Raw genomic sequence first — 17,110 nt, forward strand, 5'->3', positions numbered from 1 at the left:
TTTTAAATCACAGAACAGTCCAGAATACAATAAATATATGATGGCATTTTATCTACATGACCAACTTGTATGAGAATGAATGTGGCAGCTGCATTATATACTTATCTTCATCTCCATCTCAAAGTCAAATATCTCAAGTAAAATCACTGTAGCTGTACCATGACAAACAGCCTTTTACCTTAGGAGAAGAAAAGTATGCTAGGAAAAAGCACTATTAGAGGCCAGGTGTGGTGGCTTGCACCTGTAATCCTAGCACTTTGGGAGGCCGAGGCAGGAGGATTGCTTGAGCCCAGGAGTTCAAGACTAGCCTGGGCAACACAGTGAGACACATCTCCTAAAAAAATAAAAAAAGAAAAGAAAAAAAAAGGCACTATATTAGGAGTGAGGAGACTTGAGTTCTAGCCTACAACATAATTAGTGACCTCAGAAAAATCACTTTACATAGATGAACCCTAAATTCCTCAAAGTAAAATCTTCATTGTGTGTCTTCCTGCTCCAAATTTCTATGAATCCTGGCACTGCTGCCAACTAGCTTAGGCAATTCATAGAATGTCTCAAAGTCTCAGTTTTCTCATCTGTACAATAATAATAAAAAAAATACCTGTTGTGCTGACTCATAAGAGCACATGGACTAGCATTTGTAGCAAGTAAGAGCTTAAATAACTTTCTGGTCCCTTTAAGTATAAGTGAAGAAAGAAGAGCTGCTGCTAATAACCTGAATATGGCTAAACACTGTTTTTATTCTTCTCCAAAAGCATGTATTTCAAGTTTGCTACAGCAGATAATGTGGAAAGAAAAAATGTGAGAAACAAGAAAAAAAAATGAGAGAGAAGTGTTAAGCATCAGAAGAAACAAATATGAGTTACTGGAAAACAAAGAGATAAACTCTAAAAGAGCACTCAGAGATACAGTGAAAAGTTCATGTATTTGGAACAGTATAAATTAGGCTTATAATCTGAAGCAAGTTAATGCAAGCAAAGAATTTTAGGGGTTCGGGACTGAAGGGAAAAAAGAAAAGAGAGAAACACTGATTGGGGTAAGCACTGAGAGACAGGAAACATCATGATTTAGTAATTTAAAGCAAAAATAAAAATTTCCTTTTCTCCCATCTCTTCTACAATACCAGTTTATTCCTTGATTCCTTTGCCTAAATTTATACTCCCTCTAGGAGCTACTGAGCTCGGCACAATAAACCGATGTCTATAAGAAATCTAAGTTTACTAGAATAAAAGGCCATTAAAAGACAACTTAAAAAAATCCTACTTTAGTCTATATTAAGAATTTCCTTCTCCATAAAAGACTTCATAATTAGTGAGTATTATAGAGACCAAGTCATACTTAGTAGTACGTGGAGCAGAAGAGGGGAGTGGCAGTAGGATAAGACTACCTACCATAAATAACAGAATTATTTTTATGATCTAAATATTGTGATCATAAATTATTTTAACACTGAAGAAAAATATTTTATTTACAACCCATTTAACAATGATAAAAAGGTATTTACTGCTCAACTAACCAACAATACACAGACTCTTTATAACCTTAACAAGAATCAGGAAGATTTTAGACTTCTAAGTGCCAAATAAAGATGATGCCCTCAGATAATTCAGACTGACTAAACCTCTTTAAAGAGTTATACTCTCAACACTTTCTGAAGGTTCTGTCCTACTGTGTTCTGAGGCTCAGAACATGTGTTAGAGACCAATGTACCAAACTAGCGTAGGAAAATAACTTCTCATATCTCTACACGTGCCTCCTCTCTGTGAATTCAGATCTTCTTCATTTTCGAACCCCAAAATGGGAGCCACTTTTACTTACTATAGATGAAGTGGGTTGCACACATTTATGAGCCATTAATATCTGTATTTTTACTTTCATTAATTTAGGCAAAATTTCTCCAACCGATGAAGAAACAAAAATAAAGAAACAAAGCTACAAAAAGATTAACTTGTATGAAGTCTACTACACACCTACAGTAGTAAAGTTCAGAGGAAAGAAAATTAAGATTTTGTTTATTATAGTAATTACTTACCTTAGATAGCAACATCTGAGTTATAACTAATTGTTTTTATTTTTATTTTTGAGACACGGTCTGTTACTCAGGTTGGAGTGCTTTGGTGCAACCACAGCTCACTGCAGCCTCAACCTCCTGGGCTCAAGCGATCCTCTCACCTTAGCCTCCCAAGTAGCTGGGACCACAGACACGTACTGCCATGCCCAGCCTTGTTTTTATTAAGTACCAATTGGTGCTATGTTAGACAATTAGGTCCAGATAAAATTCCTGGCTGTCTTGGGATTTATATTATGTAGATTTGCTACTTTTTTCATTCATTCATTCAACAAACATGATGTAACTACTATTAATATATATATATAAACTATGTTAAGTGCTATTTTAAGACATTTATTTTATCCAAAGTAGAAAAGGGTAGGCAACTTGCAAACTGTTCAGGTTTGCCTATGTGCCAAGTATTGCATTATACAACCATGAAGGGGGAGAAAAATCCTGTAAGTGGGCCGGGCGCGGTGGCTCATGCCTGCAATCCCAGCACTTTGGGAGGCTAAGGCGGGTGGATCACCTGAGCTCAGGAGTTCGAGACCAGCCTGGCCAAGATGGTGAAACCCCTTCTCTACTAAAAATACAAAAATCAGGCCAGGCGCGGTGGCTCACGCTTGTAATCCCAGCACTTTGGGACGCCGAGGCGGGCGGATCACGAAGTCAGGAGATCGAGACCACGATGAAACCCCGTCTCTACTAAAAATACAAAAAATTAGCCGGGCGTGGTGGCGGGCGCCTGTAGTCCCAGCTACTCGGAGAGGCTGAGGCAGGAGAATGGCGTGAACCCGGGAGGTGGAGCTTGCAGTGAGCCGAGATTGCGCCACTGCACTCCAGCCTGGGCGACAGAGCGAGACTCCGTCTCAAAACAAACAAAAAACAAACAAACAAACAAAAAAAAAAACAAAACAAAAACAAAAATCAGCCAGGCATAGTGATGGACACCTGTAATCCCAGCTACTTGGGGGGCTGAGGCAGGAGAATCGCTTGAACCCAGAAGGTGGAGGTTGCAGTGCACCAAGATTACGCCACTGCGCTCCAGAAACCCTAAAATGAAAGTTATCTGCAAATTCCTCAATGTTTATGTATGTGATTCACATTTTTTTTTTTTTTTTTTTTTGAGACGGAGTTTCACTCTTTGTTGCTCAGGCTGGAGTGCAATGGCATGATCTCGGCTCACTGCAACCTCCACCTCCTGGGTTCAAGCAATTCTCTTGTCTCAGCCTCCTGAGTAGCTGCGATTATAGGTGCCCACCACCACACCCAGCTGATTACTGTATTTTTAGTAGAGATGGGGTTTCACCATGTTGGCCAGGGTGGTCTTGAACTCCTGGGCTCAGGTGATCTGCCTGCTTCAGCCTATGTGATTCACTTTTAAGACTACTACTGACTGGATGTCCTGTAAAGTTCTTACACACTAAATATTAGATCTTAGTTGCATTTCTACAAATTTGGGCTGGGAGCTTCAAAATAAACCCTAGCTGAAGCAATATTCAGAACCAAAGTACTTTCTCATAGTTGTCCTTTGACATAACCTTTAATTCTTTTAATAGACCGCACTAAGCTCTAAATTTCTTCTTTCTGTAATGAAAATAACTTATGCTAGCCATCTGTAATCTAGCTGGCATCTGTAGAGGTCTGACTGCAAATGCAAGTAAACTAGAAGATTTGAGTGCTTCATCTCAAATTATCAAAACTGTTCTAGCAGTTCTGCCTCAGAAGTATAAAATATGATGCTTCATTTTTAATCACCTTTGGAAAGAAACCTAGACACTGTAAGAGACTTATCTTAGAATATGTGGGAAAAAAATAAAGAAGAAAATAATTAAAAAAAAAAAAAGACTTGGCCAGGCACGGTGGCTCACGCCTATAATCCCAGCACTTTGGGAGGCTGAGGCGGGCGGATCACGAGGTCAGGAGATCGAGATCATCCTGGCTAACATGGTGAAACCCCATCTCTACTAAAAATACAAAAAATTAGCCGGGTGTGGTGGTGGGCGCCTGTAGTCCCAGCTACTTGGGAGGCTGAGGCAGGAGAATGGCATGAACCCGGGAGGCGGAGCTTGCAGTGAGCCAAGATCATGCCACTGCACTCCAGCCTGGGCGACAGAGCGAGACTCCGTCTCGGGAATAAAAAAAGAAAAAAAAAAAGACTTATCTATACTGATTTACTAAAAGACAGGAGACAAAATACGGACTTCACTTTCATCATAGGAAGAAAATCACTTGGTATACTCCATTATGACACCCACATGGTCCAAATCCATGCCCTGGCCAAATGAGGGAAAAAACCCTCTTTTTTGTTGTGCTGGCACTAGCACCTGACTGAAGAGCTATTCTCCTTTGAAATTTTTGCAGACTTTTAGCAATCCACATCAGTCGCCTCCCTATGATTTCAAGGTAGCATTATATAATAGCAGTGAACTGGTCTCACTACCTCTGGGGTGTGAACCCTCCAATCTACTCTATATTCTTCCATGACGTTATCCCTTCTAGAACATAACTTTGGTTACTATCATTGCATTATTTGAAATCTACAAATAATGGTTTCCTTAATGCTTAGTGGGCTAGTCCAAACTCCTTTGCCTGAATGGAAAAAGAACTTTTTTGTTAATTAGCTACTAACCTGTTTCCTTCTCCTTCAAAACTTTGTTTACACTATTCATGCTTTTTTTTAATCTTAAAAAAAAAAACTTTATGGTGAAAAACTTCAAATAAATATAAAACCAGAGAAAACCCAATGGTCCCTACCCAGCTTTAATCAACATTCAATTCGTGGCCAATCTTATTTTATCTATAACCTCTCTTCCTTTCAGGATTAGTCTACAGCAAAATCCCAAAAATACCAGTTGTGTCTATGACATCTGGTGGGTGGAACTATCCCTTGTTTATCCTTATAATGGGTATAAGGATACATAAGAGGGGCATGGTTATCACGATAGGTCATGGTGATAAGAAATCAAAGGTCATCATTCTTTAGCAAAAGTTCCGATGAACAAAAAGCTTATGCAGTTCAACAATTGCTAGATTTGCTGAGTAATGCTTAGGTTTTACAATTATACACTTGTGATTATTAAAAAAGTCTTAATCACTGAAACATTTTAAGAAAAAAATCACTGTAAACTATTTTTATGACAGGAGTTTGTTGATAAATTTCTTGCATTCTTGGGAAAGCAAATTTCTCCTTAGAGCAGAGCTAGCTGCAAGTATATACATGACCCACAGCTGTGACATAGCATTCCTGTATTTGCTATATGCCAATATACAAAAATGAATGACACAGGAGAAACACCCCAAAACAGGCAGACAGTGAGTGTGATATTCCATAAATCTGTGTACTAAAGATAAGGAACTGATTATATCACAAAAGTGATGGCTCACATTTGAGGTTGATGGCCAGCTGTTCTTATTTTTAGTGAGCAATCTCTTAGAGTACTTGGAGTCTTAGAGTGCTGACAGACTTAGGGCAAAAAGGCTCACCCACTCTGAGGCACACCTTCCAATGGAAAAATGACTCAATAATAACCCTAAGTGTCACAAACCAAAAATATTTTGGATGCATGTGGAAGATTCCTATTTGAACCACAAAAAAAATTACAAAGAAAGTAGCCAGGCATGGTGGTGCACACCTATAGTCCCAGCTACTCAGGAGGCTGAGGTGGGAGGATGGCTTGAGCTCAGGAAGTGACGCAGTGAGCTGAGATTGCACCGCTGCAATCCAGCCTGGGCAACAGAACCAGAGCCTGTCTAAAAAAAAAAAAAAGTTCAACAGCAATGGGGCTGGGCAGGGTGGCTCACACCTGTATCCTAGCGCTTTGGGAGGCTGACTTAGGAGAATCACTTGAGGCCAGGAGTTTTGAGGCCACCCTGGGCAACACAATAAGACAGCCAGGAATGGTGGTGCATACCTGTAGTCCAAGCTATTTAGGAGGCTGAGGTGGGAAGATCCCGATCCCTTGAGCCTAAGAGTTGAGACTGCAGTGAGCTATGACTGTGCCACTGCACTCCAGCCTGGGTGACAAGGAGATCCTGTCTCCAAAATTAAAAAATAAAAATAACAGCAATGGAAGACAATGACCAACTCAAACAAACACTAATATACGTCTAGTAGGTTACTGAGCAAAATAAAATCTTCGAAATGGTAAGCACATTTGTCTTCCTAGAAGCCCATAAGGCCAAATGTCTTTGGATCAGCTAGGTAGTGGCTTGTTATGAGATCCAGGACCTTCAACAGTTCCTGTCATCTAAAGCATTACAAATATTTAACTTACAGATTACAAAAGCTTTCTCTGGAAATCTTAATATGAAAAATGATTTTAAAGCCTTGACACATATGCTCATCTTTGATCCAGTTTCAATAAACATTTCAACTGTATTTGGGCCAAAATGCTCATGTCATTAGTTAACTTATAATAAATTAGTCCCAGGAAACTGATAAAATAGTACTTTTTAGTTAGGAATACAACTGGTATAAACTGCTTTAATTCTTATACAAAATATAATTACAACCATATACCATATTTAAACTCTCCCATTTATGTTACTCTCTTTTAATCATCTGTTAGTTTTCCTGTCATATCAGAGTCTGACCCCAAACAAAGCCCAGAATTCTAGCACTAAACAGAGTGAAGCAAAACACAGGCTATCTTGGATTTCCACAAATTTCCTATTTTCCTTTTCATTAAAACGTCTATTTATAAACTTATTTTTTCCTCAGTAAAACAGTTCCAAATCCTGAACATTATTGTTTTTGAATACTGTATTTCCTTTTCCAATACTCAGTAACCAATAACAAAAAAATTAACAAAAAAATCCATGCTCCAGATTTTTAACAAATCCATTGAAGACCACCATTAATAACTTAAAAGCAGTGGTTCTCAATTTTTTGGAGAAAAACGCTTGTTTTTTCTTCTAAGTTTAAAAATTTTCCATCTGTTGACGAGGAAAATACAGTAAAAAAAATACACTACGGAGAACTAGTACTTCTTCCGCACAATATGCTTCCATTTTATGTCCTTAAGGACCATTACCTATTTAGCCAAGACAGGACTAAACAATGTATATCCTGGTATATATATAAATACATGGAATGATACTACTATGGGGGAAAAGGAAAACCAAGATCCCTGCTCTAGAAAGGGTTCCCCTTTCACCTGTTGTGCCAAGCAGCAAACTATCATTAAGTTGCCTTGCAGAAGCAATGACAGCCTCATACTCATCCCTGAATTCTTAAAAACAACACTCCCCGCCCCGAAAAAACACACACGACCAATGGCTCTTCAATGAATTAAGAATTTAAGAATCTACTGAGATTCAAGACTGCTTTTCACATTTTGAATTCCAACTCTTCATACATCTGAATATGAAAGTAAAAAGGAAATCTAGTAGCAATCCATTTGTTCTAGTACCCATATTCAAAAACATCCTAAGCATAACTACCTTGTGACTGTTTTCCTAGAAGATTTCAGACTTAATACTTAGCTATTATTTGAGCACACATACTCATTCCTCAGAAAACTGCAGAGACAAAATTTGACGTAAAACTTGTAGGTCTCGGCCAGGCGCAGTGGCTCACGCCTGTAATTCCAGCACTTTGGGAGGCCAAGGTGGGCAGATCACGAGGTCAAGAGTTCGAAAACATCCTGGCCAAAATGGTGAAACCCCATCTCTACTAAAAATATAAAAATTGGCTGGGCATGGTGGCACGTGCCTATAGTCCCAGCTACTCGGGAGGCTGAGGTAGGAAAATTGCTTGAACCCGGGAGGCAGAGGTTGCAGTGTGAAGAGATCACGCCATTGCACTCCAGCCTGGGCGACAGAGCCAGACTCCGTCTCAAAAACAAAACAAAACAACACAAAACAACACAAAAACAAACAAAAAATGAAACTTCTAGGTCTCTGCTGTATACTCTTTCCTGAACTGCAGCCAGTCTGCGATAAAGGAAGTCCCAAACTGACTGAAAGGCAAGGTATTGATGTTTGGAAGAGGCCAATTAACTTAAATAAATAAATAAAATACACACACACACCCCACCCCCCCACCCGAAGAAGCTAGAATTTACAATCACTCCCATAAGGGATAACATCTGAAAAACATTCATCCTCTTCCTTCATCGGTGTTCCAGATCCAGAAGGCCCATGCAATTCTAGGCAAAGAATCCTAGAGAAAAAAGATCAAAACTACAGATGGGCAGCAATAAAGTCAGGGGGAGAGAGAAGGGCAGATTATATCAGTAGAGGTGGAAGCCTCCTTAAATAAGGTCTGATATTTATAAGATATCTTTTCAGAAATTCAACCATATCATAAAATGTTACCTATTGCATACTGAACACACTATTACATTAATTAATCCATTTGCTTCCTCAATCTTCTTTTCAGGAATGCTCTCCAGAATCTGTATAGACTTCTTTATAATATTAAAATTTCTCTCTTAGTATAAACTCATTATGTATCTATGTAGGCTACTCTGTTTTTTCAGTTGATTGGAAATAGCAGGTGATGATCAGGAGAGGAAATGGGCTCAGAGGGCAAGCAGTATCAACAGGGAAAGACTGAAACATCTGATTATGTTCACTAGTCTGCTTTACCAGGATCCATGATAGCCAAGTCTATGAATACTTTTATTTTAAAATTTAAAACTTTCTATTATGGGCTGGGCATGGTGGTTCATGCCTGTAATCCCAAAGCTTTGGGAGGCTGAGGCATGAGAATCTCTTGAGGCCAGGAGTTCAAGGCCAGCTGGGCAACATAGCAAGACCTTGTTTCAAATAACGTATGAAAGTAAAATGGTATAAAGAAGTCCATTTATTCATCATCTAGTATCGACAATGACCAACTAATAAGTTGATTGTTTCATCTATTATCTCCTCTCTATCTAAAGCAAACCCCAGATAACATTTCATTTCATCCATAAATATTTCAGCATGTATCTCCAAAAGATAAAGACTTGTTTAAAAAACAAAATGTGGGCTGGGCATGACGGCTCATGCCTGTAAACCCAGAGCTTTGGGAGGCTGAGGCGTGAGACCACTTGAGGCCAGGAGTTCAATCAAGACCAGCCTGGGCAACATAGTGAGACCCTCACATGTACAAGATATTTTTTAAAAAATTAGCTGGGTGTGGTACCACATACCTGTAGTCCTAGCTACATTGGAGGTTGAGGTGGGAGGACTGCTTGAGCCCAGTGGTTTAAGGTTACAATGAACAATGATTGTGCCACTGCACTCTTGCCTGAGCGACAGAGTACGTACGACCTTGTCTCTTAAAAAAAAAAAAAAAAAAAAAAACACCCAAAACTGTGCATTGTAGTTTGCTCCTTATTTTTTTGGTGGTGGGGGAAAAGGGAAGATAACTTTAGTGTACCATTTTGTCCTTTCCTAGAATGCCCATATCTAAAATACTATCTTCTAATAGGAATTCCTTATAGCACTCTACAACCTCACTCCAACCCCAAAGTATTAAAAAGAAAAACAAACAACAAAAAAACCAAACCTGAACTAATGAACAATCTGGTGTTATATAACTTACTTTGAGGGCACGTAAAGACAAATGTATCTCAAAATTCTAGAGTTAAACAAACCAAAAAACCACATGTGACTCTGGTCAGCATACACAATACCCTAAAGTCACATCAAAGAATACAATTTCAGGATCCAGTGTTTGTAAAGGACCCTGGATCCTGAAAAGGAGACTTGTTTCCTTAAAACTTTCTTTATTAAATTTTTAAATATGATTATATTTATATAGTAAGCACTGGTATACCTGTGAAGTCAGAGGCCTCAAATTTTAACTAGATACCAATTATTCCTTTGTTAACAGTTGGCTCTTTTCATATAACCAATGAAGTATTGAAAATCAGGGGTTATTTACAGCATATGAACATTACTAATTCTAAGTAAAGTTCAGACAGAGTTTAGAGAACTGATCAAATACTCGTAACAATAACCACTTCCAAAATAAAGGCAGCATTTACTGGATGCTTATGTTGCACCAGCCACTGTTCCTTTAACCACTTCTCATGCATTAGCTCATATAATGCTCATATGTTTAAGAGAAAAGTATTATTCCTACTAGGCCAAAGAATTAAACTAATCTTGGCCAAAACCAAAGCAAGAAAACCACAGCTGGAATCCTCACATTCTTAATCACTATTTCTTCACCTTTGGTATATCTTGATTTAGTATTTTTAAAGACTATATTAGTCATTAGAAAGTGATGTATTGCTGAAATATGATAACTTTAAGATACTGTAATTAGGAAGGATAAAACATTTAACAGGTACAAGACTTTAAAAGTTTTAATATTTAAAACACATAAAACCAAATAACTTGGATTTTAAATGACGAAGTTAAAAAATATACGACATCCTTTCTAAATAACTTACATTTCAGGTCTAAGGGCAAACCATTCAAGAAATGTTAACTGATGAGCTCTCTACACTTCAAGTAGCACCAGTGTCCCAAGTGTACCTGAAATTCCCAGAGACAAACATGGTCTGGCATTTGAAGAGAGAGAATTTTGGCCAGGTGCAGTGGCTCACCTGAAGTTAGAAGTTCAAGACCAGCCTAACCAACAAGGTGAAACCCTGTCTCTACTAAAAATATAAAAATTAGCTGGGCGTGGTGGCAGGCACCTGTAGTCCCAGCTACTTGGGAGGCTGAGACAGCAGAATTGCTTCAACCTGGGATGCCTAGGTTGCAGTGAGCTGAGATCACGCCACTGCACTCAGCCTGCGAAACAGAGCGAGACTCCATCTCAAAAGAGAGAGAGAATTTTACTGGAGAAAGTCAGTCTCTTATCTCAAACTGCTTATATTAAGCCAAGAAATTCTGGTTCCAAAAAAAAAAAAAAAAAAAAAGAAGAGAAATTTCCACATTCCTCTTCTACAGTGTAAAAATATTAGTTACTGAAAAAGCTAGAAGGAAATAGTTTTAGTAAATGAACTAACCTAAATGCTTCTTGTGCTAAAAGGGGAAGTATCGACACAATATCACTCTGAAAATTCTTGATGACTCTGTTGAGTCTAACATATAGGGACAGGGAGAGAACCAGCTGGAAGACGCTAGGATAGAAGCTCAATTTTTCTGATTATACCCAGCTTCATAAATTTCACTTACTAACCATTTAAGTATTTTACATAATTATAAAACAAAACCTAATCCCTGAAAAATCTGAAAGTAAAATGTAACAAATTAACCTCACTGTGTATCAAACTGGTGGCATAACCATAGAGAACTATTCTAAGGGGGATTTCAAAATACTGTAATCTGACTGTATATGGTCATGTGCCACATAATATTTCAGTCAAGGATGGACCACATACCATAATGATCCCATAAGACTGTAATGGAGCTGCCCTACAAAGGTATACCATTTTTTATCTTTTATACCATATGTTTACTTTATCTTTTCTATTTTTAGATACACAAATGCTTACCACTGTGCTACAACTGCGTATAGTATCCAGTGGTCACATGCTGTACAGATTTGTAGCCCAAGAGCAATGGGCTATACCATATAGCTTAGGTGTACCATCTAGGTTTATGTTAGTACATTCTAGATGTTCACACAATGACGAAATCACCTGACAACACACTTCTGAGAAAATATCCTCATCAAGTGAGGCATGACTATCTCTCTCTCTAAAGGGATATACCCTATAGGCAAAAAGACATGAGAAAACAAAACAATAAACTACTTTCTAGTAATCATATTGTTCTGTCACTCTAAAACTGTAGTGTGTGTATTGTGGCACAAAACAAAGAGAAATTACATTGGTGTTAGTGAAAACCAAGATTTTGGGCATGGGGAAAGGGAGAAAGATTAGGTTTACATAAACATCATGTAGTACTGAGTTTGAAATGCAGCTTTTAAAATACCAACAGCTGATATTTTTAAAAAGAAATAAAATACTTTTAAACTTTGTCCATTGAAAAATCTAGAAACAAGGCCCAATCCAAGAGCAATGAACACTCCTACCATCCATACTGTGGTTTCTAAGTACCATTTCTCATTAAAAGAACGAAGAGGTTTCTGCAGAAACGGCTGATTCCAGGTTTGGGGCAAAAAATGTACAAAATTATCCTAGAACATCTAGTAATAGTAGGAAGCAAGGAAACAAGTGAGGAAAGTACTAACAATGAATCAAAAGAATTTAGTAACCAACAGACAAAGGTAGGACAACCTGAATGTCAAAAATAGTAACTGCCAGAGATTGTAACATATCAAACACGTTTAAAACCATGAGTACACAATAATAATACTTCATTCACGTCTTTAGACGTTCCTAAGTTGCCAACCCATTACTTTGAAAACTGGTAAACAAGGGGGTAAAAAACCCAAGTGCTTATCTTACCTTCTGTATATAAACTATCTTAGTATAGCCAAATAAAAATGAGGGTGAGTATTCCAGACAATAAATGAAGAAGTAATAAAATATCATCTAACACGAAGTAAATCATGAATATAGGCCAGTGATTCTCAAAAAGGGTGGTTTGAGAATGCCTCAAGTCCTCTAGATTCTGTCAGAGGGTTATATGAGGTCTTCCATTTTCCAATCAATCATCTGTACAAGGCCAGATTTTCTTCAGTCTTCAACCAAAACAACTTATCACAAGAAATTAAATGCAGAAGGAGTTATGAGAAAGCAGCTGTCTTCTATTAAGTCAGACATTAAAGAGATTTGCAAAAATGTCAAACGATACTTATACAATTAAAAATGTTATTTTTATTAAAAAATCACATTACTTGTATTAGCAGGCTTTATTACCCTTATTTTAATATTAATAAATAACTTAAAATTTTTCTCAGTTTCAGTTTCTAATACGGTAAATCTTGACATAATTCACACAAACAAAAGCTCTTCCAGGTCTTCAATTTTTAAGACCACAAAGTTTGATCTAGGCAATGAATAACAACAGCTGCTTAACATTACATAGACAAGCAGAAATTATGTAACTCTTAATGGAAATACACAGTACTATTATAAAATATGCTTACAATCTATCTAATCACTAATTTACATGAAATACAGGTGGGGGGAGGTTGTTTAATAGAGGAATGTGTGAAATGATTATTCAACCTTCAAAATCCAGAGTAAGAACTCTACAAAATAATGAATTTCTTTAACAAGAATCCTACACGGAAAAAACAGAAAGAATCTATAAAGATTCAAACTTACCAATCAGTTGCAATGTATGGACCTTATCCAGAACAAATGGAACCTTTTAAACTAACAGTTTAATAAACTCCAAAGTATTTTTCTATTTTGTAGTAATTGGAGTTAATAATAAAAAATTAAAAAATTAATCAAATCTATACCTACCCCTTCCCTTACTACCACCTAATGGGAAAAGAAAAAAGACATTCTAAAAACTGCTCATTTGGAAATGGGGGTTCAGAGAGGTCAACAGATAAATTGCGGCACAGGAGACTCCAGAATAAGAAGAGCTCTATCAAGAAAAACTAGGTTGCTAGGTAGTGACTGAAAGTCTCACAATCCTCTACAATTATGGTGAGCATATAATTTATGGTCCAAACTGAGACTTTTTTTTTTTTTTTTTTGGATTTGTTGAGCAACATTTTTTTTTTTTTTTTTAATTATACTTTAGGGTTTTAGGGTACATGTGCACAATATGCAGGTTTGTTATATATGTATCCATGTGCCATGTTGATTTCCTGCACCCATTAACTCGTCATTTAGCATTAGGTGTATCTCCTAATGCTGTCCCTCCCCCCTCCCCCCACCCCACAACAGTCCCTGGAATGTGATGTTCCCCTTCCTGTGTCCATGAGTTCTCATTGTTCAATTCCCACCTATAAGTGAGAACATGCGGTGTTTGGTTTTTTGTCCTTGCGATAGTTTACTGAGAATGATGTTTTCCAGTTTCATCCATGTCCCTACACAAAGGACACGAACTCATCATTTTTTATGGCTGCATAGTATTCCATGGTGTATATGTGCCACATTTTCTTAATCCAGTCTATTGTTGTTGGACATTTGGGTTGGTTCCAACTCTTTGCTACTGTGAATAGTGCCGCAATAAACATACGTGTGCATATGTCTTTATAGCAGCATGATTTATAGTCCTTTGGGTATATACCCAGTAATGGGATGGCTGGGTCAAATGGTATTTCTAGTTCTAGATCCCTGAGGAATCGCCACACTGACTTCCACAATGGTTGAACTAGTTTACAGTCCCACCAACAGTGTAAAAGTGTTCCTATTTCTCCACATCCTCTCCAGCACCTGTTGTTTCCTGATTTTTTAATGATGGCCATTCTAACTGGTGTGAGATGGTATCTCACTGTGGTTTTGATTTGCATTTCGCTGATGGCCAGTGATGATGAGCATTTCTTCATGTGTTTTTTGGCTGCATAAATGTCTTCTTTTGAGAAGTGTCTGTTCATGTCCTTTGCCCAGTTTTTGATGGGGTTGTTTGTTTTTTTCTTGTAAATTTGTTTGAGTTCATTGTAGATTCTGGATATTAGCCCTTTGTCAGATGAGTAGGTTGCAAAAATTTTCTCCCATTCTGTAGGTTGCCTGTTCACTCTGATGGTAGTTTCTTTTGCTGTGCAGAAGCTCTTTAGTTTAATGAGATCCCATTTGTCAATTTTGGCTTTTGTTGCCATTGCTTTTGGTGTTTTAGACATGAAGTCCTTGCCCACGCCTATGTCCTGAATGGTATTGCCTAGGTTTCCTTGTTGGATTTTAATGGTTTTAGGTCTAACATATAAGTCTTTAATCCATCTTGAATTAATTTTTGTGTAAGGTGTAAGGAAGGGATCCAGTTTCAGCTTTCTACATATGGCTAGACAGTTTTCCCAGCACCATTTATTAAATAGGGAATCCTTTCCCCATTTCTTGTTTTTGTCAGGTTTGTCAAAGATCAGATAGTTGTAGATATGTGGCATCATTTCTGAGGGCTCTGTTCTGTTCCATTGATCTATGCAAACTGAGACATTTTTGAGAGTGAAAGGGGTGCTATTACTAATTATGCTAGGATAGCAGGTATAAACCAGGACTGTCCCAAGGAAAGTAAAACATGTGGTCACTATCTATACAAGATTAATTTTTTTTTTTTGAGACATAGTTTCGCTCTTGTTGTCCAGGCTGGAATACAATGGCGCAATCTCAGCTCACTGCAATTTACGCCACCTGGGTTTGAGCGATTCTCCTGCCTCAGCCTCCCGAGTAGCTGGGATTATAGGCATGCGCCACCACGCCTGGCTAATTTTCTATTTTTAGTAAAGATGGGGTTTCTCCACATTGGTCAGGCTGGTCTCAAACTCCAGACCTCAGGTTATCTGCCCACCTTGGCATCCCAAAGTGTTGGGATTACAGGCATGAGCCACCACGCCCAGCCAAAAGATTTTAAAATTAATTTTCACAAGAGATATTTGACATAATCCTTTGGGGGTAACTATTTGCCATAGAAACATATTCCTAGTATTAAAGTGTTTTAAAAAAATGAGGTGTACTATAAAAAAATTGTTTTTCATCTCCCTTGGCTGGCATGGTCATTTCATGAAGTGGATATGTTTACTTCTCTTGTTGCTCAGTGTACTATTGCAAACTTCCAGCCGTTCCTTTTCATACTAACTGTTCATGATAAACTGTAAGAGGAAGGTTACACCTACCTAGAGCCTTCCTTCTCTAAAAATACATGTCTTCTCCTGGGACTCCACACATGGCCTAGAGTTTAAGTAAGAGTGGTATCTACAGTAATTTCTTTATTTTTTATTTATTTGAGATACAGTCTTGCTCTGTCTCCCAGGCTGGAATGCAGTGGCACGATCTTGGCTCACTGCAACCTCTGCCTCCCAGGGTCAAGTGATGGGATTACAAACTCGCACCACCATGCCTGGCTAATTTTTGTATTTTTAGTAGAAACGGCATTTCACCATGTTGGTCAGGCTGGTCTCAAACACCTGACCTAAGGTGATCCACCCGCCTTGGCCTCACAAAGTGCTGGTATTACAAGTGTGAGCCGCCACGCCTGGCTGGCTACAGTAACTTCTGAGATCTGTATATGATGTCAGCATAATTTTCATATTTTTGGATTAACAGTAAATATCTGGCTTTAGTACACTTACATAATATGCCACCAATAAGGTGACTACCTGATTTATCTGTGAATATTTTATGTCACTTTGTTTTTAAAGGTTTTTAAATATTGGGTAAACATTTTCAATAAAAGTAGCCAAAATATTAAAATGTGTAACAATTTGGTATGTAGACCCTATAATTTTTAGCTCCATCCTAAGATGTGCATGGACACGTAAACCCACCCTTATTTTGTTCTATTACTAAATTACGACATTAAAATTCTATTTGCCACAAATAACACTAAATTTGTCTAGGAAAAAATAACATTTCAAAAAGGACTTCAAAATTTTAGACTTGCTTTTACATTTTCCTCAGATCTATTCTTTTTTAAGGCATTCTACCGAATATATTTCAGGCTGTGGGCATAAGCACATACTTCCATGGGCATAGTAGTTTGTACCATAGAAATTGAGAAAATAAAAATTTATGCTTTCATACATTTTAATGCTACATTGAGCATACAATCAATCATACTGCTTCAAAGCCCCTTCTCTTTGTTCTCTTTTAGGTTAAACTCTTTTGTCTTTAGAACTGAAAGTTTTTAAAAAATATGCCCTTTAGATTCTGCCCCAGATGTTACCATAATAAACACATTTATTTTTAAAATAACACTATCTGATTGGGGCTCTTCTCTGTCAATCTGGTTTCTCTTATAAAACAAGTCAACTCTCAACAGCCTACGTTAATAAGGGAAAATGTAAAAGAAACGCAGAAGTAGTCTAATTGCCAACAGGTCCTTCCAGGTTCTTCCTTCTAAGTAAAACCTTCCTTGGATACCAAGAATGCCCAAACAGTTGATTATTAACTGCAGATCATCCTCCTTCACAGAAACTGTGAAAGTACAAATTGTATGTGTTGTGGCATGTACAGAGGTTGGTGGTAGGAAACAGAATTTTTGAAACATAAGCCAAAGAACAAAACAGGACACGGAGATGGGGAAGAAAAT

General features: G+C 37.7%; 1 protein-coding gene across 15 annotated transcripts in view; it reads right to left on the reverse strand.

Annotated features, from left to right (window-relative positions):
- SETD5 (SET domain containing 5) overlaps nt 1-17,110 on the reverse strand; it is an 82,438-nt gene that overhangs the window by 57,130 nt on the left and 8,198 nt on the right. Inside the window, exon 1 of one of the 15 annotated variants that reach the window (XM_030801522.1) lies at nt 179-194. The exons of the other annotated variants lie outside the window; for them this stretch is intronic. The gene's annotated coding sequence lies outside the window, so the exon portion shown is untranslated. Of the gene's footprint in view, nt 1-178; nt 195-17,110 lie in introns of those variants that run through there. 15 annotated transcript variants of the gene reach the window in all.

Source organism: Nomascus leucogenys, chromosome 21, assembly GCF_006542625.1.
Source record: "Nomascus leucogenys isolate Asia chromosome 21, Asia_NLE_v1, whole genome shotgun sequence".
NCBI classification, from domain to species: domain Eukaryota; kingdom Metazoa; phylum Chordata; class Mammalia; order Primates; family Hylobatidae; genus Nomascus; species Nomascus leucogenys.